Source organism: Heterodontus francisci, chromosome 16 (assembly GCF_036365525.1).
Source record: "Heterodontus francisci isolate sHetFra1 chromosome 16, sHetFra1.hap1, whole genome shotgun sequence".
NCBI classification, from domain to species: domain Eukaryota; kingdom Metazoa; phylum Chordata; class Chondrichthyes; order Heterodontiformes; family Heterodontidae; genus Heterodontus; species Heterodontus francisci.
Genome location: NC_090386.1, coordinates 38,102,359 through 38,130,013, shown reverse-complemented (window position 1 = coordinate 38,130,013; position 27,655 = coordinate 38,102,359).

Sequence of the window (27,655 nt, the reverse complement as noted above, 5' to 3'; positions counted from 1 at the left end):
ATCTGTTTCCCTTAATATCTTGAAATTTTTTTTATTTTTTTATTTCCAAAATATACTTTATTCATAAAAATCTGTAAAAATTACATTGCCAAACAGTTTCAAACAGCACCAAAAAATACAAACATTGCAAGGGAGATCAGTTTCCTTCAATACTATCATGAGTTTCTTCACAACCCTTCCATTTCACAATTGTCATGCCAATTACAGTTTTTCATTTACAGCAAATGAAAATATTAACGATACAGTTCGAGGGGTTTCCCATGGATCCAGCCCCTCAGTTCAGTTGGTGGGGGGACCTTACACTGTGGTTTTTCCCCATTGAGCCTTTGCTGCGGCTGCCCCAAGCTTTAGTGCGTCCCTCAGCACGTAGTCCTGGACCTTGGAATGTGCCAGTCTGCAACATTCGGTGGTGGACAACTCTTTGCGCTGGAAGACCAGCATGTTTCAGGCAGACCAAAGGGCTTCTTTCACCGAATTGATAGTCCTCCAGCAGCAGTTGATGTTTGTCTTGGAGTGCGTCCCTGGGAACAACCCGTAGAGCACAGACTCCTGTGTTACAGAGCTGCTTGGGATGAACCTCGACAAAAACCACTGCATCTCTTTCCACACCTGTTTTGCGAAGACACACTCCAGGAGGAGGTGGGCGACTGTCTCTTTCCCACCACAGCCACCGCCGGGGGCATTGTGTGGAGGGGGCGAGACTTCGGGTGTGCATGAAGGATCTGACAGGGAGGGCCCTTCTCACCACCAGCCAAGCTACGTCTTGGTGCTTGTTTGAAAGTTCTGGTGATGAGGCATTCCGCCAAATGACTGTGACGGTCTGCTCGGGGAACCATCCGACAGGATCCACCATCTCCTTTTCCCGTAGGGCCTTGAGGACATTCCGTGCAGACCACTGCCTGATGGACCGGTGGTCAAAGGTGTTTTCCCGTAGAAACTGCTCCACGAAGGATAGGTGGTACGGCACAGCCCAACTGCATGGAGCGTTCCGCGGCACCGGGGACAGATAGAACCTCAGCACGTAGTGACACTTGGAGTTTGCGTACTGGAGATCTACACACAGCTTGATGCAGCCACACACGAAGGTGGCCATCAGGATGAGGGCGACGTTGGGTACATTTTTCCCGCCCTTGTCCAGAGATTTGAACATCGTGACCCTCCGGCCCCGGTCCATTTTAGATCCCCAGATGAAGCGGAAAATGGCTATTATCTTGAAATCATCCCTTAACCTTCTAAATACCAGGGAATACAACTCTACTTTGTTTACTCTCTCCTCATAGCTTAACCCTCGGACTTCCTGTGAAAGTCACAGTGACCATCGAAAGGCCGTTCATCAAGTCTGTCTTCACCCGATGATCCACATGTGTGCACTTCCCAGCATTCGAGGTTGGGGATCCGTAAAAGGTGGAGATCCTAAAAACAAATGTTAAAGAAAGCTAGCCCCTGTGCATTGAGAATTGAAAGTTTCTTCTGGTCAAGGTTGTGTGTTATTTTAAAAGCTCAGTCAAAATGAATCATCCACCATGGTTCTGTGTTAAAATAGCTGACAAGACACCAGCCAAACTAAAAAATGTGTCATCTTGATTGGATCAATTATTAATTATGATAAAGATGTTTATGATCAGGACTGCAATCTAGGTGTTGTTTGAGTGTGCATCATTGGTAAATATATTTTCTCGTTTTCATTTTATATCCACAAAGTTCACTTTTAAAAAGCTATTTCAAGGCAAACTTGAGGTTAAAGCTGATCACAGGCTGTAAGTCTTCAGCTGGCTTGCATCTCTGAGCAGGCAGAACAACCTTGTAATGTAAAAATAAACTGCTACCATGAGCTCAAAAATGTGCAAGATTACAGGAGGAACATTTGTGAGACTGGAAGTGATTTTAACTGAGGCAGTACTGCTTTCTAAGTTCTGTGTTTGTGCGTGCTCTGGTCATGCAGAATTTTTGCAAATTGATGATGAAAGAGGATAGCCCAAAGAGGTTGGGGGAGGGGAACTGCAAAAAGCAACATAGTATTTATGAAACTGGAAAAACTAAGTTTATCAAAATGATTCTGCACACTTATGCACTGGAATCCAATTGTATTGAGTGGGAGCAATGGAATATGGGTTAAATGTGCATTCCTGAATGATTTTAAACTGTATTTTTTTCCTAAATTATAATCATGATAAAATTTAAGCTCTTAGCTTTGCAATGTATTTCCAGTCTGCTCACAGTTGAGATAATGGCCTTGGCATAACCAATTCACACATAGTGGCAGTTGAATTTTCCTTGAAACAGAAGCATTGACTGCCATTGACAATTATTTATCTCCAAGGCTAGGATCCATATTGCATGGGTGATCATTTTATATTGACTATAGTTGCATCATCAAATAATTCATATTAAGCATTTTTATAGCCTTTGTCGTATAAGCAATATAGATTTCAGCCATATAGGCACAGCATTTTGTTTGATCTTTGCCAGTGAATAACAAAGCCATCAAAATACAGTTTAAGAATTTAAAACTGATTGTAAGGTAACTCATGAAGGTGGCCATTTCTGAGAGGCTTTAGCAAAATTTGGAGTCAACCACCTGCAAAATGCAACAACATACATTTATATAGCAACTTTAACGGAGTAAAACATCTCAAGGCACTTCACAGGAACATTATCAGACAACATTTGACACCGAGCCACATAGGGGGATGTTAGGGCAGGCGACTCTCAGCTTGGTCAAAGAGGTAGGTTTTAAGGACCAACTTGAAGGAGTAACAGGCATAATGAGGCCTTTTGTAAACCCACATGTCTTTGGACAGGCCTGTTTGTGAGTTGATTGCCAAGAAATTTCTAAGTTAAACCAGACACTAAACACTTGAAGCAAAGTGCTTTAGGAAGGCCCACATCATGAGAAGAAAGTTTGTGTGAGCCACTGCTCACTATATTAGATTTGGTTTCTACCAGGTGTTCTGTTTATTTTCTTATTGCCTTCTTATCTTTGCTTATCCTTTGGCAGTGATGAGATGGTTATTCTTCATGACCTTGGTGTTGCTATATATTCAGCATTTCAGTGGTATCCTCCATACAGAGATGACCAATGTCCTTTCCCATCCTCCATCCCTTGACATAGGGACTAGGCTTAGCTGAAATCAGATGAGACAGTTCCCAGCTGTGATGGGCAGCTCTGGGACTTGAACTCTCAGCCATCTGTTAAAGATGCTGATGGTCTACTAAATGTGCTCCCAGGCAGATTTCTGTTATACACTCTTAGTGATGTCTGAAAGGATCTCTCACTATGAAGGTGATATTATCCATCTGTATGTGACACAGTGATTGTTAAATTCATGTGAAAATGAACTGGCTTAGCAATGTCGGTGTGAGGAGTACAGAACCCAAATTAAGTATCTGTGTTGGTGGATTTGCCATGTGTGTGTGTTTAAAATGTGTATACATGTGTGCCTACATACGTGATGTGCACATTACCAGCAAATCTCCGATATCATTTCTTTAGAGGATACGCTGTTGTATAATAGACATGTTCAGAGCATGTATAGAATAATATCAGGTCTGCTGATTTATGGTGATTGAATAAGTCACATTTCATCTTTATTAACTGGTATTCTGAGTTTTTGATTGAGGTTTTGGAGATTGAACTCCAAAACATTTTCTATTATTCTGCGAAAAATGTAAATGAGTGGTCTTTATTTTGCATATTGGTCAATCACCAATGGCATTGCACATGGGAAGTGAGAAGCAAATATAATCTTCAGGTGAAGCAAGGATTGAGGACTTGGAATAATTGGACTTGGGCATCAGAAGGAATTCAGATCCCATTTTAAAGTGTGACTGTCTTTGTTTTACACAGCACTTTGATTTTATATTATTTACCATTAAATAGCAAAGACATGCAACAATTTGAGAAGCAGAGTTGCGTTGGTTGGAACATTGATGGTTCTGTATAACACAGGCAAAGCAGCAGAGACACGCACCACCACTGATTAGGAAATTAGTTAAGTGGCAGGACACAGACAGTAGGAATAATTGACAGGTACTCTAATTAGCAGAATGTGACTCGTGCCCTGCAGGAATCTGTGTTGGGGGCTCAACTATTCACCGCGTTCATTAATGACTTAGATGATAAAATGGAAATCCACATATCCAAGTTTGTCAATGACACAAAGATAGGCAGCATTGTAAGCAGTGTAGATGGAAGCATAAAATTACTAAGAGATATTAATGGATTAAGTGAATGGTCAAAACTGTGGTAGTTCTTGGGTATCTGAAAGCAGGAACTCAGAAGGGAAGGGTTCTTGTGAGCGAAGGTGTTGTGGGGGAAGGGGGGAAGCAAGTAGTTCATGGTCACTCCATCAGCAGCTTGCTCATCCTGCCAGATAGCAGGATGAGGGTGAGCTGGGAGCTGAGAAGGGCCACAAAGTAGTAACCTGCCATCAGCTTCAATGTTCTCAGTGAAATTGAAAGCTGCAGGTCCCATCACAGCTGGCACCATGATACAGAGAACCATCCCCTCTGTAGGGCTCAGGAAATGCAGGTGTCCTTCTCTTCTGATGGCTCTGCTCCCTTCTATTGTGGGCCACCTTGTCCTGCAACAGAGAGGACAGAATGCCAATGGTTGTGTAGCTTTATGATGTGCCTGCTGTAGTTGAATAGCTGGAAGTATGTGGAGGCAGTGAAAGGTCGGTGTGAGGCTGGCAGTATTGGTAGGTGTGTGAGGGTAAGGTGGAGTATCTGGAAGTTAGGTGTGAGTCCTGAGTGCCAGGGAGTGCTGCTGGGTGAGTAATGGGGCTGTGGTACATTGAACAGCATGAGAGGCTGGTATTGTGCTTGATAGGAAATGTCATGTCCAGGTGCATTCACTGGCATTAACCACTTGCATGAGGTCATTAGACTACTTGTGGGACTGTTGCCAGGTCTTCAGGTCTGGATTCTGGGAGTTGACCTTCTTGCCCGTCTGCTCCCATTCCCTTCCGAGGGTGTTTTTTGAAGGTTTCCTGTCCACCCCACCCCAGGCGACCATGACACCTCTCTTCCTGCCCACCTGCAACACTAATGCCTCCAGCACCACACCTGTCAGTCTGGATCCATCTGTCTGCCCAAGTGTTCAGTTTGCTACAATTTCCATTGCAGCAATCTTTTTTATTTCCACCTTCCCTTTAAGAGGCAGTCTGTCTTTAAAAAAGAGAGGGCTGCCTGTACCACATGGTGTCTAGCAATACTGCTGGCCTCTCCTGCTATGTGTAGAACTCACTGGCAGCATTCAGAAGACACCAACATTGGAGGTGCAGGAACTTGTGCCACAATCATTCAGATGAGCTGGGTAGACACGTTTTATGTCTTACCCATCTGAGCAGGCACAGGCATGCTGCGAATCATAGCCCCAGTGCCCAAAAATCAGGCAAATGAATTTAATGCCCAGAATCTATTTGTTTAGAATTAAGGGACAATAGAGGAACTATTACACTGAAGGCTATGTAATATAGGCCACCAAATAATGGGGAGGAGATAGAAAGATACAAGAACTATAGAGTAGTTATCATGGAGAGGGCTTCAATTATCCCTATATAGACTGGGATAGTAACCATGGAAAGGGAAAAGAGGGGAAGGAATTCCTGAAATGTGTACAAAAGTAACTTTCTTGATTGAGTTTTTAGCTCTACAAGGAACAAAACTCTGCTGGATCTAGTTCTGGGGAATGAAGTAAAGCACGTTTCAGTGGGAGAGCATTTGCAGAACAATCATGTCATCAGGTTTAGAATAGTTATGGAAATGGAGCAGGAAAAATCAAGTGTAAATACTTAACTGGAGGAGGGTTAATTTCAGTGAGTTATAAAGGGATCTGGCCCAGGTGGACTGGAATCAAAAATTGAAAGGCAAAACAGTAATTGAACAACGAGTAGAGCATTGACACTCCTCAGGAGGGGAAAAGAAGGGCATCCAAAGCTGGAGCTCTCTGGATGACTAAATATATACAGACTAAAAGACACAGAAAAAGGAGGCTTATGACAAATACAAGGTTTGTAATACAGTACAGAAAAAAACTGAGTACAGAAAGTACAGAGATCTATAAAAGGCAATAAGTGGGGCAAAAAGAGCATTTAAAATGACTTGCATATCTGTAGCACATTTCACAACCATAGAACATCCCAATGCATTTTCCAGCCAATGAAGTACTTGTGAAGTGTAGTCCCTGTTGTAACGTAGGACGTGTGGCAACCAATTTGTACAGAGCAAACTCCCACATACAGCAATGTGATAATGAACAATCATCTGTTTTTGTGACATTGATTGAGGGATAAATTTGGCTAGGACACCAGGGATAACTATTTCTTCAAAATAGTGCCCTGGGATCTTTTACATCCACCTGTAGATTTAATGTCTCATCCAAAAGACTACATCTCTAACAGTGCAGCTGTCCCTCAGTTTCAACCTTAATGTTTGTGCATAACTCCTGGAGTAGGACTCAAACCCACAATCTTACGAACTCAGAGACACGTTTGCTACCAACTGAGCTACAGCTGACACATGACAATGTGATAGTATGAGAATAGTTTAGCAGTCCAGATGGGATGCATCCTAGGTTACTGGTGGAAATTGTAGAAGCTGTAGCCACAATCTTTCAATCCTCCTAAGATATGGAGTCAGTACTAGAGGACTGGAGGATTGCAAATGTTACATCCATGTTCAAAAAAGGGGAAAGGAACAAACTTAGGAATTACAGGCCAATCAGGCTAACGTCAGTGGTGGGGAAACTTTAAGAAACAATAATCCAGAACAAAATTATTTGGCATTTTCAAAAATATAGGCCGATAAAGGGAAGTCAGAATGGATTTGTTAAAGGAAAATCATGTTTGACTAACTTAAATTGAGTTCTTTGATTTTTTTTAATTTCCAAAATATACTTTATTCATAAAAATCTGTAAAAATTAGATTACCAATTTCAAACAGCACCAAGTCAAAAAATATAAACAGTGCAAAGGAGGTCCGTTTGCTTCATTACAATCATGAGTTGCCTCACAACCCTTCCATTTCACATTTGTCATGCCAATTACATTTTTACATTTTACAGCAAATGAAAATTTTCCCGATACAGTTCGAGGGGTTTCCCATGGGTCCAGCCCCTCGGTTCATCTTGGTGGGGGGACATTACACTGTGGTCTTTCCCCATTGAGCCTTTGCTGTGGCTGCCCCAAGCTTTAGTGCGTCCCTCAGCATGTAGTCCTGGACCTTGGAATGTGTCAGTCTGCAACATTCGGTCATGGACAACTCTTTGCGCTGGATAACCAGCAGGTTTCGGGCAGACCAAAGGGCGTCTTTCACCGAATTGATAGTCCTCCAGCAGCAGTTGATGTTTGTCTCGGTGTGCCTGGGAATAGCCCGTAGAGCACAGAATCCTGTGTTACAGAGCTGCTTGGGATGAACCTCGACAAAAACCACTGCATCTCTTTCCACACCTGCTTTGCAAAGACACATTCCAGGAGGAGGTGGGCAACCGTCTCTTCCCCACCACAGCCACCGCGGGAGCATTGTGCGGAGAGGGCGAGACTTCGGGCGTGCATGAAGGATCTGACGGGGAGGGCCCTTCTCACCACCAGCCAAGCTACGTCTTGGTGCTTGTTTGAAAGTTCTGGTGATGAGGCATTCCGCCAAATGACTTTGGCGGTCTGCTCGGGGAACCATCCGACAGGATCCCCTGTCTCCTTTTCCCGTAGGGCCTTGAGGACATTCCGTGCAGACCACTGCCTGATGGACCGGTGGTCAAAGGTGTTTTCCCGCAGAAACTGCTCCACGAAGGATAGGTGGTACGGCCTGGTCCAACTACATGGAGCGTTCCACGGCAATGTGACCAGGCCCATCCTTCGCAACACCGGGGACAGATAGAACCTCAGCACGTAGTGACACTTGGAGTTTGCGTACTGGAGATCTAAACACAGCTTGATGCAGCCGCACACGAAGGTGGTCATCAGGATGAGGGCTACGTTGGGTACATTTTTCCTGCCCTTGTCCAGAGATTTGAACATCGTGTCCCTCCGGACCCGGTCCATTTTAGATCCCCAGATGAAGCGGAAAATGGCTCGGGTGACTGCCACAGCGCAGGAGTGGGGTATGGGCCAGACCTGCGCCACGTACAGCAACAATGTGAGCGCCTCACACCTGATGACCAGGTTCATACCCACAATGGAGAGAGATCGCTGCCCCCACATGCCCAACTTTTGTCGTACCCTGGCTACTCGCTCCTCCCAGGTTTTGGTGCACGCCTCGGCCCTTCCGAACCATATCCCCAGCACCTTCAGGTAATCTGACCTGACGGTGAAGGGGACAAAGGATCGGTCAGCCCAGTTCCCAAAGAACATGGCCTCGCTCTTGCCGTGGTTAACTTTGGCTCCCGAGGCCAGTTCGAACTGGTCGCAGATGCTCATCAGTCTGCGCACGGACAGCCGATCCGAGCAGAAGACGGCGACGTCATCCATGTACAGGGAGGTTTTAACCTGAGTGCCTCCGCTGCCTGGGATTGTCACCCCTCTTATGCTCGCATCCTTCCTAATAGACTCAGCAAAGGGTTCAATACAGCAAACAAACAAGACCGGACAGAGAGGACAGCCCTGTCTGACTCCAGATTTGATCGGGAAACTTTCTGATTCCCACCCGTTGATTGAGACTGCGTTACTGATGTTTGTGTAGAGCAGTTGGATCCAATTGCAGATTCCCTCCCCAAACCCCATTTTGGAAAGCACGTCCATCATGTAGGTGTGCGATATCCTGTCAAAAGCCTTCTCCTGGTCGAGGCTGATGAGGCAGGTGTCCACCCTCCTGTCCCGTACGTAGGCGATCGTATCCCTGAGTAGCGCGAGACTATCAGAGATCTTCCTGCCGGGTACAGTACAGGTCTGATCGGGGTGAATCACTAACTCCAGAGCAGATTTGACTCGACTGGCTATGACTTTGGACAGAATCTTGTAGTCAACATTAAGCAGTGAGATGGGCCGCCAATTTCTGATGTCTGCCCTCTCTCCCTTCTGCTTGTAAATGAGGGTGATGATGCCTTTCCTCATGGATTCTGCCATGCTGCCGGCCAGGAGCATACTCTCGTATACTTCCAGCAGGTCCGGGCCGACCCAGTCCCACAGGGCCGAGTACAACTCAACCGTCGCTCCCGGGAGTTTTACTCGTCTCGAAGGACTCGACAGCCTTTGTCAGCTCGTCCAGAGTTAGCGGCTTGTCCAATCTCTCCCTCCTGCTGTCATCTAAGACCTCTGTGATAGATGACAGGAAGGACTGGGAGGCTCTGCTGTCTGTGGGCTTCGCGTCATACAGCCCAGCAGAAAAGGATTTGCTGATCCTTATTATGTCGGACTGCGAAGACGTTACCGAGCCATCTTCTTCCTTCAGGCTGCTGATAACAGAGCTCTCTCTGTGTAACTTTTGGAAGAAGTAACGCGAGCACGTCTCATCCTGCTCGATGGAGCGAACTCTGGACCAGAATATGATCTTGGAGGCCTCCTTGGCAAAGAGCGAGGCCTGCTGGCTCTTCACCTCTTGGAGGTCCTCTTTGACCTCGACCCCCATTGACTGCAACCGGAGTAGATTTTGCATAATTTTCTGGAGTCGGGACGTTTCCCTCTGTCTCTCTCTCGCCCTCTGAACACCTTTGTGGATGAAGAACCTCTTGATGTTCTCCTTGATCGCTTCCCACCAGTGAACTGGAGACTCAAAGAGGGGTTTCACGGTCCTCCAACCTTTGTAATCCCTTTTGAGTTCCTCAACGTTCTCTGGGGTCAGCAGTATAGCATTGAGCTTCCACGTCCCTCTGCCAACCCGCTGGTCATCCTGTAAGTGACAGTCGGCCAGTAAGAGGCAGTGGTCGGAGAAGAACACCGGCTTGATGTCGGTGGATCCGACCGTGACAGCACGGGACACAAACAGGAAGTCAATCCTGGAACGGGCAGTCCGATCTTGACCATGTGTATCTGCGCTGCACTGTTGTGCAGTTTGGCATCTTTAACTGTTTCCATTAGGAATCTGGACGTAGCGTCCAGTTTGCTGTCGGCTCTGCCGGATCGTCCAGCCGCATCGATGATGCAGTTGAAGTCACCGCCTAGGATGACCGGCCTGGATGTCGCCAGCAGCAGTGGGAGCTGCTGGAAGACAGTCAGCTACTCGCTGCGTTGTACCGGGGCGTACACGTTGATCAACCGGAGCGGAGCGTTGTTGTCCATCACGTCTGCTACGAGGAGGCGACCGCCCACCACCTCCTTAACTTCAAGTAACATCAAGAGATGATAAGGCTGGTGCGGTGATGTTGTGTACATTGGCTTCCAAAAGATAGCTGATAAAATACCACATTATAGACTTGGTGTCAAAAATTAAAACCCTTGGAATTAAAGGGACAGTAACAGCATGGATACAAAATTGGCTAAGGGACAGAAAACAAAGAGTAGTGATGAATGGTCATTTTTCAGACTGGAGTAGTGATTTACACGGGTTGGTATTAGGACCATTGCACTTTTTAATGCATATTAATGACCTGCAGTTGGGTATGCAAGGTATAATTTCAAAGCTTGCAGATGACACAAACCTCGGAAACATAATTAACAAAGAGGAGGATAGTAACAGACTTCAGGAGGACATAGACAGACTGGTGAAATGTGCAGACACATGGCAGATGAAATACGATGCAGAGAAGTGTGTTGATACATTTTGGAAGGAAGAATGAAGAAAGGCAATATAAATAAATGGTATAATTTTGAAGGGGTGCAACAACAGAGGTCTTGGGTTGTATGTAAACAAATCGTTGAAGATGGCAGGACAAGTTGAGAAGCCTTTGAAAAAAGCATATAGGATCCTTGGCTTTATAAATAAAGGAATTGAGTACAGCTGGAGTATTGTGTTCAATTCAAGGCAACACACTTTAGGAAGGATGTCAAGGCTTTAGAAAGGGTGCAAAAGAGATTTACTAGAATGGTACCAGGGATGAGGCACTTCAGTTATGTGGAGAGACTGAAGAAGCTGGTTTTGTTCTCCATGGAACAGAGACGGTTAAGAGGAGATTGGATAGAGATGTTCAAAATTCTGAACAGTCTTGTTAGAGTAAATAAGGGGAGAGTGTTTCCAGTGGAAGAAGGAAGAGTAACCAGAGGACACATATTTAAGATGGTTCACAAAAAAAAGAGGCAGCCCACGGCAAGTTTTTTTTAAAAGTAGAGAGTTATTATGATCTGCAGTGCCCTGCCTGAAAGGGTGGTGGAAGGCAATTCAAAAATATCTTTCAAAAGGAAATTGGAAAAGTACTTGAATGGAAACATTGACAGGACTATTAGGAAAGAGCAGTGGGTGTGACTAATTGGATAGCTGGACCAAGAAATTGGTGCAGGCAAGATGGACGGATTGGCCTCCTTCCTTGTTGTATCCTACTATGATACTATGTATGTTTCCTATTCCCTTTTGAAAGTTAGTTTGAAGAGTCAGTTACTAGGGGACATAGGTTTAAGGTGCGAGGGGCAAAGTTTAGAGGGGATGTGCGAGGCAAGTTTTTTACACAGAGGGCGGTGAGTGCCTGGAACTTGTTGCCAGGGGAGGTGGTGGAAGCAGATACGATAGTGACGTTTAAGAGACATCTTGACAAATATATGAATAGGAAAGCAATAGAGGGATATGGGCCCCGGAAGTGCAGAAGGTGTTAGTTTCGGCAGGCATCAAGATCGGCGCGGGCTTGGAGGGCCGGATGGCCTGTTCCTGTGCTGTACTGTTCTTTGTTCTTTGAATCTAATTCCACTACCACTTCAGGCAGCACTTTGAAAATCCACCTAAATGCTAATATTTTCTTAAATTAATTGAGATAATTTCTAGGGCTGATTAAAATAATCCTGAAGAATACTGTACTGGGACCTTTAGCTTTCAAACCATCAGTATCTAAATATCCCATAGAGTCCTGTAATATTTCCTTTTTGCCTTGTTTTTAAAAAAGATGTGGTTTTGAACTCGGTGAAAATTTGTCATCTGCCACCCTGTCAGATTAAGTATTCGATTTCCTCTGGAGAATTTTGCCCGTAGAATTGTGATGTTATGCTTGGTTGCTGCACTCTGATTATTACCTACCTCATCAGTGAGTGTAGATGAATTGAAAGCTATAATATCACTCAATTTTAATTCCCTCTTTTACAAGTCGTTGAAGTCTTCAGGGAGCTGGTGCAATGGCTTATATTTTCAATCAGTGTCAGGTCATCCCCGTAATTGTTCAGTGTGATAATAGTTCTGTCTATTGAAGTTGAAGTATATACATTCCTGATAAAACTTAAATGGATTCAGAAATATTCTCAAGTCCAAATAATATAGCTCAAATGTGTTTTATTTTCATTCCCTTTGTTTGCTCTTCCTGTTTGATTCTTACTTCATGCAGCTTATACAATTCTGGATGATATTTGTCAGTTAAGAGAATATTTTTCTTGCATTCACAAAGGTAGACAAAACAATTTCAAATGGCAAAATTCCATGCGAGGATTTGATTTGGGTGCAGTGCTTTGAAGCAAGCAAATAGTGGTTGGGGCCCCATAATTTGTGGCAGACAGTCATAAAAAGAACAAAATTGCATTTATATTGAGCCGCTTGTGTAGTTAGATCATCCCAAAGGCCTTACAACCAATAAATTGCTTTTATTAAAGTGCAAACATAGTTTGTGGGACCTTGTGTGAAAATTGCCGACCAATTTTCATACACAACATCCTGCAAACAATACAAAATAAATGACCCGATAATCTGTTTTTGGAGCTGTTGGTTGAGGGATAAATGTTAGTCAAAACAATAGAGTACTCCCCTACTTTTAATAGTGTATGCAATTTTTTTTTTTACATCCACTTGATCAGATAGAGAGGGCCTCAGTTTAAACACTGATCCAAAAGAGGGTGCCTCCAACATGTGGAGCACTCAGTTCTACACTGAAGTGTCAGCCTGGATTATGTGTTCAAATTTTGCCAGGTCATTATCACATTGTTGTTTGTGGAAACTTGCTTTGCGTAAATTGGCTGCCATGTTTTCTACCTTACACCAGTTACTAGGCTTCAAAAGTATTTAATTGGCTGTAAAGTGGGACGCCTTATGGTCGTGAAAGGCACTATAGAAATGAAAGTCTTTCTTTCCATTTTGGAGGGGACTTGAATCCACAACTTTATTGACTCAAGATAGTGAACCAAAATAGACACCGAGTCACCAATTCCCTTATATAAAGCGTTGATCCTTATATTCTTTTTAATACAACAATATAAATATATATATTGTCAGGCAAACCCCCCACCTGCCAAGACTGAGGCACCCATGATTTCGCCACATGAACGTTAAAACTTAAAATTGCAAGCCCCTGACTGGAAAGACATTTGCATAGTAACTAGCAGCGTTGGAACAAGGGACAAAGGGCCATGCCCTGACCCATTCAACTAAGAATGGACTTTTGATTACCAGACGTTGAAGGTGGGGGGAGTTAGCATTCCAGGTTGACTGCTAAGATAGCAGAATCCACAAACACACAAGAAGTGGTCAGGCCAGTTTTAGCCACATGACTATCTGGCTGTTGAGATCTGAATTTCCAACAAGGGATTTGACCTCAAAGCCGTGTGCTCCTGGAACTGAAGCAGATCCCTCTCCTGTCTGCTATCATCTCGCTCACACCTGCATTGGAAATCTTGTGAAAACACGTGAACCTCAAAGAGAGAAAAGTCTCCAATGTGAACAAGGTTTAAGAAGAATACTGGGTCCTAATGAACAGCAAGACTACCTACAATCAAGTGAGCTTGAAGCACAGTAAACAAGAAACTCTGCTAATATTGCCTCAAACCCCTCTCTACTATATTTTCCTCTTCTCTTTTCTGTCCCTATCTGCATGTGTAAATCGCGTGCGCGTACTAGCATGGGTGTGTCATACATCCGTAGGCATGAACCGTATTAGAGTTTAAGTTTAAGTTTTAATAAACTTCACTTTTTTTCCTTTTAAACCTGAGAATACCTGCTATGTTGGTTTCTTTGCCTTATAATTGGAAAGCTGTGAACAAGGATTCACAAAGGGGGGGCTCAAAACACTGTGTGTTTAAAAAAAAACCCTGTTACAATAAGACCAGGTGAAGACAGTAACAGACACCTAGACAGCTTTCTCACCTGGTCATAACAATATATATATTACTTCTTAATCTAATGACTCTGACCAGTACAGAATCAGACAGATAGTCAAGGCTGATGCTGCCTTCAGCTGTTATTGGATGATTTTCCTGTCTCGAGTCCACTTCCACTGAGGCCAATTGTGACACCCAACTGCCTCCCCAACCAAGATCAACTAGGTCAGCACGGGGCAGAGATTAAAATCTGGGGCCATCTGGCCTGTCTGGTTCAGTATCACATCACATGGTACATTTGCCTAATATGCCATGGGAGTAGCTGGCAACAAAAATCAAATTAGCAAAAAGAGGATACATGTTTGGGAACAGGTGGCTTCATCAAAATGCAATCAACTTATTCCTCATCCTTTTTTAATCAAAGTTCTGACCTGACTTTGGTGGAGGCATAAGCTATTGAGATGAAACAGTTGGCAGTGTCACATAGTTTGTTTAATTCTGTGAAAGGGAATGATATGCTGAGAAAACAAGAAAAGAACTTGAATTTAAATAGCATCTTTCATGACCTCAGGATGCCACAAAGTACTTTACAGCCAATGAAGTACTTTAGAATTGTAGGCACTGTTGTAATATAGGAAATGCAGCAGATAATTTACAAACAGCAAGGTGCCACAAACCAATGTGATAATGACCAATCATCTGTTTTTCAGTGATATTAGTTGAGGGATAAATGTTGTCCAGGACACTGGGGAGAACTCTCCTGCTCATATTTGAATAATGCCATAGGAACTTTTATGTCTACCTGAGAAGGCAAAGGGTTTATCGTCTCACCTGAAAGACAACACCTCCAACAGTGCAGCACTCCATCAGTATTGCACTGAAGTATCAGTCTAGATGTTTGCTTAAAAGTCTGGGATGGCATTTTAACCCACAACCTCTGACTCTGAATTTTCACTTCTTAAAGTGCAGAAGCAAGAGGGCGTTGGGAGAAAGGCAGTGGTAACATTTTGGGATTGTTATTTTGAAGAAACCAATGAGAATATTTCAGAATTAACTGTTTTATGTTGGCAAATGACAATTGCCACACTTGAGTTGAGAAAATCTTCAGGAAACTGCACGATTAAGTTCTATGTTCCAAGTATGTCAGTGGAGCCCTGGCTAATCTTTGCCTACAATGGCAAACAGGAGCTGAGTCTGCTAATAAAGAAATGAGCCAGCTTCTGTTGGCACCATAAAAGCAGGTAATTTGGAATGAATACAGGTATACATTTCATGGGCTTTAAGCCCCTTTTATTTGTAACTCCAAAATTCCTGCAAATATAAACACGGGTGACAGAGTTAAATAAGTTACTTGACATTCTTTTTTTAAAAAAGGTGTTTTTTTCTCCCAAGTATATTTCTGAACCCATTTATGTTTCTGTAAAAGATCACATACATTTTCATTGTGTTATGAAAGTGATTCTTTTTAGTTAAAAACTATTTTTAAAGGCATTTCTGGTTAAGCTGAATGAATATTGGACCAGGTTTTTTTTAAAAAAGGAAGCCATCAAGAGGACTGAGAGTCGGATTGGCAACAGTATTGCTGGTTGTCACATGGCTCTGGTTGAAGATGGAGTGGAAACCCTGTTAACAGGGGCAGAAAAGTGACAAGCGCTCCTTTGATTGAACAAGCCCAGTAGTAACATAGAGAACCTGCATGGGCAGAAAAACTGACAAGCTTTCTGGTTGTGAGTCAGTGTGTGTGTGGGTTTACCTTCCGGAAGGAGAAAAAGTCAAGTCTGCGCCAGACGAAGGAAAGAATTCCAAGGAAGAACTGAAGACTACAACCCAGCTTGCTTTCCACAATTCCCTAAAAGATTCTGTGAAGTCCACTGTGTCAATTTGTCTTGTTTCCTGTATTTGAGAAAGGCTGCTAAATTACTTTCCAACACCTCCTGAAGAGAACTATTCTGGAAGATACTAGTGACCTATGTGTGTGCTCGGAGGTTGGACTGTGTGCCAGTTTGGTGCAGTGTGTCTCATCTTTTTTTTCAGGGGTGGGCAAGTGATCTGCCTCGTGTGTTTTATTGTCTTTAATAGAGATCTGATCTAAAAATCCTTTTTAAATTTTTTTTTGGTTAGCCAATGTATACGTGCGTGTGAGTGTGAAGGGACTAAGTCAAAAAGGGACTTTAAAAAATTTGGTTAAGGTAGAAAGGGGACTCTTAAAAATGTAATGTTGGATTTTTTTAAAAACTTTATCTATGTGATATTGTTTTACTTCATTACTAGTTAAGACTTGTTTTATGATAAACTGTTAATTTTGTTGTTCAGTAAAGAAACCTGGTTAGTGTGTTCTATTCTGAGGAAAATAGTGTATCTAATTGACTGTTCCAGTAATGGGGAAAATTTAAAAAGAAAACATGTTGTGACTTGTGGAGAAATGGGACTGAATTAACAGTGTACTCTTCCTGCCTCGGTCGTAACAATTGGTGAAATGATTCTTTTTTTGCAGAGCCATTTGGATGAGCTGGTGCCAATTGAAAATTTAAGCCGTTGGGGGTAATTTCAACTTTTGGTGATAATTTCAACTTTTGGTGATAGTATAAAGTGAGTGATTTCAGATCAGTCACCCATTATACATCTGACACAGTCTTCCTTTGTGTGGACGTCAGTGGAGATAAGAATTAGGAGAAATGCATAATGGATGGCCGATTCAATATCGTCTGTTTTAACAATCGGCAGAAGTTAAAGTTACTCCCTTTGGGCTGGATTTTATGTGGCTGCTGCCGAGTGCGGCCCGCACCCACGGCTTTCACTCTGTGGAGCCGCTGCAGTCTTAAACTCAGCAGCTCATTAACATGCCCGGGGCGGACCGCCGCACCCCCCCCACCCCCAGTGACATGGAGGGGGTGGGAGATCCATTACCAGTTATGGCGTCCAACACCACAGAGCCGGCACAATTTTTAAGGGGCTTACTGCCCTAAATGACAATTGAAAGCTTTAGAGAGACAGTGAATTTAAAGGTCATAAAAATAATCCAAAACATCTTTCCAGGCCCTCTCCCACTCCCCCCACAACCCCCCCCCAGTAGCATTACATGACATTCCTGCTTCGCCCCCCCAAAATACTTAGCATGAATATACGACCTCCCCCTCCCCCCCGCTGCAAAGTTCAGAACCTTTTATCTTTACCCCTTCCCATCACCCCCTAGACTAATCAAGTACATTTTACCCCGCTCCCCACCTCAGGCACTGATAAACCTCCCTCGTCCCCCCTCCCCACAGGTGTCTGGCCTCATTTCCCTGCACGGGGATTCGATGGCACGGTAGTGCCGGCCGCTGGGTGAAGATTGCGGCGGCACCTCAGGAGGCGACGGGAACTTCATTAACTAAGGTATGTAAATTAATTTGAATATTTAAATGATGGGCCTGTCGTGGAGCAGCGGGGGAGGCCTCCACGAGGCCTTGCCGCCACCACCATCAAGATCAGGATGGGCCCTGCTGGCACCGAGGTCAGTGGCGGACCTCATCCGGGACAATTTTCATGCCAACCCCACCACCGATCCTGATGTTGAGGCCCCTATAAAATTCAGCCCATTATGTTGGGTGGCGCAGTGGTTAGCACCGCAACCTCACAGCTCCAGTGACCCAGGTTCAGTTCTGGATACTGCCTATGCGGAGTTTGCAAGTTCTCCCTGTGACCACGTGGGTTTCTGGCGGGTGCTCCGGTTTCCTCCCACAGCCGAAAACTTGCAGGTTGATAGGTAAATTGGCCATTGTAAATTGCCCCCAGTGTAGGTAGGTGATAGGAGAATGGTGGGGATGTGATGAGGAATATGGGATTCATGTAGGATTAGTATAAATGGGTGGTTGTTGGTTGGCACAGACTCGGTGGGCCGAAGGGCCTGTTACAGTGCTGTATCTCTCTATGACTCTATGTTAGTTCCCCTGTGACAGTGATGGTTTGTAATGGACAGAATTGAAATGGAGTGGTGATACAGGTTTTGGTTCTTCCAACTTTATGAATTGGACACCCATATTACATTTTCCATCAGTCTGATTGTAGGCATCTCTTGCCTCCCAACTGTAAGGGGTTCCGTTCCCGTACACCCTTACTACAGTTCTTGGACATTAGGAATTACAAGAACAAAATTGCACATGACACAGGGTTTCGCTTAACCGTGAATTGTTGTTTTATTGAATCCAATAATATCAATAATACAGACACTTCGATGGTTAGCGGAAACAGAAATAAAATAAAACTGTCCTCAGTACAAAGCCTCCTGCAGTAATTTAAATTGACACCCCGATTCCCAGCTGAACCCTTCAGCAATTTGACCACTGTTCTCAGCTAGCCAAAACAAAGTCACCACGACTTGGCTCAAACTTACAAATTTCAGGCAAAAACACGACGCTTTTGTCCCAAAACCCTCAGACCAAGATCACTACGAATTGGCTGAAAACGCTTACAATCACCCACACAGCCGGTCGGTCCCGATGTTGATTGTAGGTCCTGAGTCAAGATGATCCTTCTTCGGACTGCAGCCCCCACAGTACAAACCCTTCGAGATTTGACTGGAAAACTTACAATCTCCCACACGGCTGGTCATTACCAATGTTGATTATAGGCCTGGACCTGAGATACCAGTCCCTGTCCTTCTTCACATAACTGCAGTGCCAAACCCTTCGATCTTGTTCTTTTTATGATGATCCTTATTGAAATATCATGAACACATCTCCTGAAGCCATCCTGCTGGACGGTCAGCACTTAACACCTTTTAATCTCTTTCCTCTGTTACCTGCCTGGTGCAGACAGATCCATTTAGTGCTGATGTTCTTTCCATGATGGAGAACAATGAACTCCATCAAGGTGAGGAAGCCCAGACTCAGAGCTGATATACACGACAAAGGTTTCTCTCCTGTCTTGACAGGAGTGAATGTTGTGGTCTTGGGTTGGTTAGTTGTAACAGTGACCTCCCCAATTATTTAAAATGATGGCAGTTATCCTGTGTCGCTGTTACGATAATGTACCAAATTCCAGTCCTTTAACAGTATCAGTTCTGTTGTGATGTTGTAATGTTTGAAATTAAACCATCGGAATGCTGCCTGTCTCTGTGTGCTTTGTGTTGAGGTTTGGCTCTTATTCACAGTACTATTGCCTGTGGGGCTTGGAGTTCCTTCCCCATACTCCACAAAGTCCAGTTTTAAAGTCCAGTTGAGGGGGAGAGGAATTCTGATCCTACACAACCTAGTCCAAATAGTGATGGCAAAATGCTGACTGTGTTATTTTACTATCAGAGTAATCCCTTGAGCACCAGTTTTGTTTTTAATACGACAATTCTGCTGCAAATCTGCACCTAAGGTGGATTGCAGTAGCAAGTATATCTTCCGAAATGGAGCAAAAGGTTGCTGCTAGCTTATCTTACTGGTTGTGGCAACCAGGTTAGAGTGAATCTGCTAAATTAACTTGAAGGGTGGCATGTTGCCTTTGAGTGTTAATGCACAAATGCTCAGTGCAAAGTGGTGATAGTGTTGTCCCCTAGCATGAGGGGATTGTTGCACCTGAGCTGTCTCTGGTGCTTCCTGATGGCTGGTTATGGACGGCATTGGCAACAGCTTGAATCAGAATATGCAACAATTCTCCCAGCACCAGATATCAGGACAGGGAGATGAACAATAGGATATGAAATTACATGACAAGGAAATTTACTTGAATACCCAGATGAAAATAAAATCTAATGTAAAGGAAATGAACATTTAAACGAGCATTAAATTAACACAACAGACAAGCTTAACAGCAGTACAGAGAAAGGCATGAGACTGATTTTTAATGAAAGTGGACAGGTTAGAGAAACGTTGACTGTTTCGCAATCCCTCCTTTAGTAGTGCACACAATTGTCTGCCTAGATTATGGGTACATAATCTAATCTAACATTTTAGTACAGTACTGAGGGAGTGTTTCATTGTTGTAGATGAAATGAAATATTCATCTGAGGCCCATCGGTCTGTTTTGGTGGATGGTAGTTTCTAGGACATATTTGAAGTGCACGGAGTTCATCTGGCATCCTGACGAATGTTGCTTCCATGACCCTTGCCGTCAAAAATAAACACCTGTTTGTGGTGTCTTTTGGTGCTGAAATTGGCTGTCCTGTTTGCAATCGCCTTTCAAAAGTAACTCATTGGTTGTAAAGTGTTTCAGGACACCCTGAGGATATGATGAATGGTGTTCTCGCAAGACATGTTTGTTCATTGTTATTGGGAAACAGGCCTATGAACAATGTTCCCTGTAAGCTGTGCATCTGTAAAGCAACAAGAAAGTCCCCACCCAGGTCCCGCACAAGTCAGCCCCTTTAAATTACTGTGCATGTGCGGCTGTGCAAAAAAACATTAAAAGGGGCCGCGCACTTAAGTAAATCACCCATGCACTCCAAAAAAAATTAGAGGGAACGTTGCCTGTGAGAAAGCACCTATCGCAAGATACTATGTGGAATAGAATAGATTAATCCTGAACAATATTTCAAGTTAAACCAAGACTGTAGGGCAAGAAAACCTGGATACAAACTGGTAGAAAGCAAGTTCAGGATGTGCTTCTGCACATTCTGAAGAATAATTTAATACCTGGACTGGCTTTATGGGTACATAAGCAGCAAAAGTCAGCACAAAACTTGGATGTGTAATGCCTGTTTTTTGGGGTACTGAGTCCAAAATGGCGTGCACATTTCTGGTGTGAGTCACACTGGATGCCATATTAGTGAGGACGTTAGCGTGTGCACCAAGCATTTACTGGAAGTACACTGAGTTGGCAGATCATGATGTCAATCAGCATGCAATTTTGGTGCCATTTTGGAGCTCAAAGCTTCAGCTAACGCCTTTTCTTAATCAGTCACAGCTGAACACGCATTCAGTAGCAGGAAGGACTTCCCTCCCACCAATGCTATTTAAAGAGATTATCACTACTTTCAGATTAGTTGCTAATTGATTTCTATTGGCTGTTGCTACAATTGTACAAGTGTTTAGCACTTTAAAGAATTGTAGAAAGTACCCAAAGTCTACAGGGAGTGGTGTGGAAGGTGCTGAAGGACTTGGTTCTGACTTCAAGACTTCTGCACAAACTAGTTGCTGCCAGATATGGATGCACAAGTCGGCATTCCCATTGGAATACAGCATGACTTGGACAATGAGCAGAGGCTATGCAGAGCAGAACAAGCTGCTGGAAGAGGGAGGAGGAGCAGGGGGAGAAGGGTTCTCAGCAGGACGCCATATCCACCCAGTGTATTCAAGGAGCATTTCTCCTATCTGAACTTCAACGAGGTACAATGTGTCAGACATCTCTACTTCATGAAGGATGTTCTCACTGAAACCTATCACCTGCTGCAGCCACAACTGCAACCTCAGTAGGGAGAGGATGGCATTGCCAGTGGCTGTGAAGGTGGCCAGATGATGAACTTTTATGCGTCGGGCTCCGTCCAGGCTGGAGCAGGCGATATTCACAACATCTCCCTGTTTACCGTCCACTGTTGAATAAGGGAGATTACTGAGGCTCTTTATTGAAAGAGAACTGTACATTTCATTCTGTATTGCCAGAGAGCAGAAGGTGGAACAAGCATATGGCTTCATATGGACTGCAGGCTTCCCCATGGTACAGGGTGTCATTGACTGCATGTACATGTGCTTTGCATGGGCTGCATGTCAACTCTGCCCTATAATGCAGCTGAAAGGGATTCCACTCCTTCAATGTCGAACTTGTGTGCGACCATAGGCAATGAATCATGCAGGTCAATGCCTGGTATCCTGGCAGCAGTCATGATACCTTCATTCTGCTGCAGCCTACTGTACCAATTGCATTTGAGCTACCACAACAAGTCAAATGGAAGCCATTGGATGGCAAGGGCTATGCGCTGACCATGTGGCTCATGACTCCCATGCACAACCCATGCACATGTGGGCAACATACATAAAACAAAAGCAATGCTGCCATATGAAATGTGGTGGAGCAGACCATTGGCATTCTTAAATAATGTTTCTTCAGCCTGGACAGCTCTGGAGGAGCCATGCATTACTCAGCAGAGCAGGTGTCAAGATTAGTGATGGTTTTCTCTGTGCTGCACAACCCTGTTATCATGAGGCTTCAGACCTTGCCACCAGTTTTACATTGAGTTGAGGAGCAGGAGGCCCTTTTCTGGACAGGCTGTCCGTGAACAACTCATTTGACTGTGCTACTAATAAACACAACCCCAATTCCCTATTCACAAACTGTCCCACCCTAATTCCTTATTCATGAACTGTCCCACCCCTTACTTTCCTCTGTTACTGGTCATCACCTCGTTGGCTTGGCCACAATGCAAAAATAAAAGCCTCCACAAAATAAAGATTCCAAAACAAATTTCTAAATCAATCCATCCCATACAAACATCAACTAATCACCCTTGTGCATTCCCTTAGTATCTGTTTTCCATGTGTTTTTGCCTTTCCTAGCACTCCCATGCAGTGCCACCTCATTGGCTTTTTAAAAAATTCATTCATGGGATGTGGGCATCGCTGGCCAGGCCAGCATTTATTGCCCATCCCTAATTGCCCTTGAGAAGCATGGCTGGTGGAAGGTTGCTGACTTTCAGTGGAGGAAAAGGAAGATGGTCTTGGAGAACAATCTTCAGCAGCTCAGGGGCTAAAAAGCTGAGCATTGAACAGCACCACCTCAGCCTGGGCAGCAGCAGTCTGGGCTGGCTGGCTGGCTGACAGGCAATAATAGGCGCACTGGTGGAGTGTCAGCGGTGGGAGGACAAATGCTGTCATCCTGAGACAGAACAGCAGGTTCATGCTTCATGAAGCCACTGCCACTCCCCCAGGGCAGCACCTCAGCAATCCTAGTAATCTGCTGCAGGACAGATTGCTGGACTGCTGTGAAACCTTGAAAGCCTCTTTGAACACTGGTATCCGCAGCCATGATGGAAGAAAACTGACCATGCATGAGAGCATTCTGAGCTTGCGTGACTCTTTCCACTGTAGCACTCAGATATTGGGTGGCTGTTGCTTGTTCTGCAATGGAAGCTGAAACATCAATCATCAGCCATGGCATCATGGTTTCGTCCATAAGTGTGCCAATGGAGTTGGGCATCACTTTCATGCTGGAACGGATGGGCTACAAGCTCTGCACCAAGCCCTGTGTAAAGTTGGTGCCGGACTCCACCTTGCTCCTTGATGTTGCACACCGGCTTTCTGGCAGGCCTGTCAATACACCAAGCATTTAAGTTGTGCATACCCATCAGCCATCTTCTGTAGCTTGCCTGCCCATCACAATGCTCATCTGAATCCTCTGCAGAAAAACTGGTGTGCGACCTCATCCTCAGGAGAGTTTGCATTTGCCTTTATCCACGCTCTGGCTGCAGCCCTGTCATATCTGGTGTCTGATCACATGCAGATGCCACCTCTAAACTATCCTCTAAATTATACCCAGTGTCTGAGCTGCTGGCTATGAGTGTTAACTCATGTGACAGTGTTTCTTCTTCATCAGTGTCTTCTTTCTCTAACTCCTGTTGCTCTTTCATCACTGCAGGGCCAGGTTGCAGTTCTTGAGTATCTGAAAGGAATAAGACACAGAGCAAGGTTGTGATGTGGGGAAGGGGGGGAAAGCAGGAGGTGCATGCTTACAGCATCTGCAGCTTGTAAATCAGAAGAGGTTGTGTGATGAGGGGGAAATGGGATGTGAGAAGGAGGATTAGGTATGATGATATCATCATTTCAGCCATGCTGCTGACCACAGCCTGAGCAATGTCCACTCTAATGATGGTGAGCACTGTCTCCTCCATGGGGGTAAGGACATGCAGTTGTGTATGTCCCCAGCCAGTTAGCACCTACCTCTGGTTTGCACCACCGTATCCTGCGAAAGGCCTGCTACCCAACCCGAACCCGACAGGACCCGATGACATGTGTCGGGTTCGGGTCGAGTCGGGTCGCACTTCCGGGTCCGGCATTCGGGTTCGGGTCAGGTCAGGCCGGATCGGACATGCTCTATCACCACCTCAGATAAGTGACTCTAATGTTAATTTACTTTTTGGACTTTAAAGGCGGTTTTGTTAGTTATTTTAAGCTTGTGCAGGTAAGGAACAAAGTGAAAAATGGAAGGTAAGTTAACTGATGGTCGGGTAGGGCGCAGGAAAATATGGAAGGACTCGGGGCAGGTCGGATGGGGTTCTGTTGGGCTTGGGTTGGGTCTCATTTGCAGTCCCAAGCAAGCCTTTATATCCTGCAACAGAGAATGAATTGTGTCAACGAGTGTCATGCAATCTGTTTGTCTGATGTGGCTGTCATGGTTGAATAGCTTGCAGTGTGTGCAAGCTATGAGATGTGGGTGTGAAGCTTGCAGCAGTGTTAAGTGTGAGAGGGTGAGGTGAAGCTATGAATGTGGGGTATGAGTTGTGATTGAGAAAGATTTTTGATAGGAAAGTGATGGGATTCTGGTGCTTTGAGCAGTGTGTGAAGCTAGTGGTGCAGTTGGTAGGATATGGCATTTGAAGATGCTAATCTTGACTACTCATATGAGGTCATTGCCCTGTGTGAGTCCCTGCATCCAGGTCCTCAAAGTTTGACTCCTAACATGGGTTGCCATGACTGTCTAGTTCCTCTGCCATCTTTGAGTTTGTCTGGAGGGCCTGTCTCCTCCTCTGCACCTCCTTGACCAAGGCCTCCAGTGCAACATTGGAAAATCTTGGAGCCCACTCTCTCTCATGTCATTCTTGTGTCTTTCCCAGGTCAGAATCCATTATAAAATGACTTCCATCACCTGCTCCAGCTGCATTACACCTCCCCTTGGCATTAAGTAGTGCAGGCTGGCTTGAAATGATTTTGGGTCCTCTGCTCAGGCATGTAGCCACTCAACAGCAGACTTAGAGCTGGCTGTGTGCTGCAAACATGCATGTTAGCAGGCAGCATAAAGTTGGTGTGCTGCCTGCATCAGAAGCAATGGATGTGTGTTAATTCTGCACTGTGCTTCCAGTGTCCACTTTTGTGAGCTATTGAATTTATCCCCCAAAATCTCTGGAGTCATTGAAGAATTGGTTTGTGGCGTTCAGGTAGGTCTCTGCAGGAGGGTGGACTAGGTGGGCCAAATGGCTTGACTCATCTGTACTTATCTTTGTGAACAGTGTTAATTATGTACCATAACACAACCATTTAATCTTTTTGTCTCTTTTACCTCCTCTCCCTCTGTTTCCCTCTCACCAGGACTTCCATGGACTGAGCTACCCCTGTTGCTAAAATCGTAAATAAATAATGCGACTGCAGTGTGACAGTGAGTCTGCACTGCAAGAACAATTTTATGTTGCAACATAATAAGATAAATGTGGTTGAGGAAGGCCATCTTATTTCATCCATTTAGAAAAACACAAGTTCCCCCCCCCCCCCCCCGCCCCCCACACACACACAACAATCAGCTTCTTCTAATTGTTTTTTTAAATAATTCCAGGATTTTCACCTCTGTCATTCTACTCAAAAGTTAGTTCCATGTGTTGATCAATGTTTCTATGAATAACTTCCACAAATTCCTCCTAAATGTGTCCATAACAGGTTTGAACCTGAATCACCTTTTTCTGCTTTCCCAATTAATTTTAAACTAATATACTGGAATTACATTTCCCATATTATTTGTTATCTTGTACAGTTCTGGTAGATTACTTTTCACTTCAAATCTGGGAAGTGCAGGGCTCTGCAGTCTTTCCTCATACCTCAGATTAATGACACTTGCGATTAGTCCTGTGTCAGTTCTCTGAAATGCCTCCAGTGTTTATGTTGCAGTGGCCAGAAAGAGGCTCAGTTCTGATAGATACGGTCTGATCAAAGTGCTGCAGTGTTTAAGCTCGACTTCCCCTGCTTTGCACTTTACTGCTTTGGCAAAATAGTTCTGCAGTCTACTTGTTTTATTTATTGCTGCTGTGCAGTAGCTGAACGTGTTGCGCTTTAACTCTTTACTTAGCAATATTTGAATTTATATTGTGCTTAACCACTTTCGTAATGTCACACAGTGAATTACCTTCCAAATGATGAATTAATTGGCATTTGTCTACATATGGTGGGATTGGTTGAAGAAGGAACAATTGGCCAGGACATTGGGACAACTTCTTACTTTTCTTCAACAATGCAAATGGAATCTTTAACATTTTCTCTGAAAATGGAATAGTGTAGGTCAGATGGTTTCACAGGTCGGCGCAACATCGAGGGCCGAAGGGCCTGTACTGCGCTGTAATGTTCTTAAAAAAAAAAATTCTAATACTGAATAAGCAATTGAGCCCTTTGTTTAATAGGGGTGGTTTCTGCAATTGCATGCTTCCTACTCACAGTGGGAGTGTAGAATCACCTTTAATGTCTCATCTGAAAGAATATATCTCTGACAATGCATTATGTTGTTAGTTAAGTGTCAGCCTGAGTTGTGAGATCAAACCACTGAGTTGGGGCTCAAACCTACAGCCTTCTGACCGAGACTAACTTGAGCCAAGGAAAAATTAACCAATGGGAGATGAAATTCTAAGGCTTTATTTCCAGCATACTAACTTAACAACATAAGAAATGGAAGCTGGAGTAGGCCATATGACCCCTCGAGTCTTCTTCATTCAATAAGATCATGGCAGAACTTCTAAATCAACTCCATTTTCTCACCCTATCCCCAAATCCCTTGATTCACTTAATGTCCAAAAATCTATCAATCTTTGTCTTGAAAATTCTCATCGACTGAGCATCCACTATACTCTGGGGTAGAGAATTCCAAAGATTTACAACTCTCTGAGTGAAGAAATTTCTCCTCATCGCAGTCCTAAATGGCCGATCCCTTATTGTGAGGCCATCACCCCTAGTTCTCAGCTCTCCAGCCAGGGGAAAAGCTTCTCAAGCCTACTCTGTCAAGCCCTCTAAGAGTTTTATAAATTTCAATGAGATCACCTCACATTCCTCTAAACTCCAGAGAATACACAAATTAGGAGCAGAAGTAGGCCATTCGGCCCCTTGAGCCTACTCCGCCATTCAAGAAGATCATGGCTGATCTGTGAGTTTCGAATTCCACACTCCCATCCAACCCCGATAATCTTTGATTCCCTTGCCGAAGAAGAATCAATCTACCACCGCCTTAAAAATATTCAATGGCCCCGCCTCCACCACCTTCTGAGGCAGGGAGTACAAAGTTGTACAACACTCGGAAAGAAAAAATCTTTACTCATCTCTGTCTTAAAAAGGCAACCCCTAATTTTAAAACCGTGCCCCCTAGTTCTGGACTCACCCACAAGAGTAAACATCCTTTCCACATCCGCCTTGTCAAGACCATTCAGGATCTTATAAACTTCAATCAAGTCTCCCCTCATTCTTCTAAACTTCACTGAAAACAAGCCCAGTCTGTCCAACCTTTCCTCATAAGACAACCTGCTCATTCCAGGTATCAATCTAGTAAACCTCCTCTGAACCTCCTCCAACACGTTTACATCCTTCCTTAAATAAGGAGACCAAAACTGCCCATTCTTCTTGATCTCTCCTCATAGAACAGCCCTTTCAACCCAGGAATCAGCCTAGTGAACTTTGGTTGCTCTCCCTCTAAGGCAAGTA